The 1,248-nt window shown below is 40.1% G+C and overlaps 1 pseudogene; it reads right to left on the bottom strand.

Annotated features, from left to right (window-relative positions):
* Positions 1–216: 216 nt before the first annotated feature.
* LOC110147877 (small ribosomal subunit protein eS7-like) lies at positions 217–885 on the bottom strand (annotated as a pseudogene).
* Positions 886–1,248: the final 363 nt, after the last annotated feature.

Here is a 1,248-nt window from a genome sequence, read left to right on the forward strand (position 1 = left end):
AGTTTTAATTTATATGAATTGATTATGGATACTCAATACATTCTTCAGTTGATTTGTGCTGAACAGTAGACTTTGTAAATATTCCTTAACCCTTACTATAATCTGCATCCCTTTTTTGGGTACTGTTGCCTTATGGGCTAAAGTGTCTTCCTAAAATATCATGTTACTATGAAGTTAAGATTTCTTTTTTTTAAAATTGTGAGTAATATTTAGTCATTTCTGTTTACAACTGAAACTCTGTGAATTCAAAATTAACATCCTTGCCCGTGAGCTTCTTATAGACACCAGAAAATGTTTCAACCTTGTGTTCCACATAGTTCTGCTGTGCTTCATCCAAATGGACCTTTATGAGTAAGCTGCCGTCTAACTTCTTGCGGATTCTCTTGCCCACAATCTCATTTGGGAAAACCAAGCCCTCCAGGATGGCATCATGCACAGTGATCAGAATACGGCTCCTGGGATGTTTTTGTTTATTTTTCATAAGGCTTTTTCGAGTTGGCTTAGGCAGAATTCTCCTGAGTGATGAAGACGATGTGCTTCCTGTTGAACTTCTTCTCCAGCTCACACACCAGCCGCACCTGGATTTTCTGGAAAGACTTCAGTTGTGAAACGGGAACAAAGATGATGATAGCTTTCTGGCCACCACCAACTTCAATTTCCTTGGCAGTCGTGATGTTCAGCTCCTGCATCTGGGCCTTGTGGTCCGAGTTCATCTCCAGCTCCAGGAGGGCCTGGGAAATGCTGGACTCAAACTCCTCCGGCTTCTCGCCATTGGGTTTCATGATCTTAGCACTGGAACTGAACATGGCCTAGACCTTGCAGATGTGGCCAACACTTGTTGCCACTGCCGACACTAATAGGCCTAGGAAGAGTTGAAGTTAAGATTTCTAAACTTCAGAAATATTAACCTGGAAGCAGTCAGTCCCCTGACATTTTGAGTAACTCCCCTCCTATATTTCTATGTTTCCCAATAGACTTAGAAATCATCTTAAAAATCATGGTGATTTATGTTGCCAACTTTATATTATGCTTTATGCCTTACTTTTTTCTTTTTTTATGGAAGTATAGTTGATTTACAATATTGTTTTACAATATTGTATTACTTTTAGGTTACAGCAAATTGATTCAGTTATACATACATGTGTTGGGGTCCTTTAATGGACCAGAACCTGGTGGTCCGGAGTCAACGATAAGAAAGTGAAAGAGAGAGCCGGAGGGAGGGGGAGAGAGAGAGAAAGAAAGAAAGAA

This window comes from Odocoileus virginianus, chromosome 22, assembly GCF_023699985.2.
Source record: "Odocoileus virginianus isolate 20LAN1187 ecotype Illinois chromosome 22, Ovbor_1.2, whole genome shotgun sequence".
In the NCBI taxonomy this organism is placed as follows: Eukaryota; Metazoa; Chordata; class Mammalia; order Artiodactyla; family Cervidae; genus Odocoileus; species Odocoileus virginianus.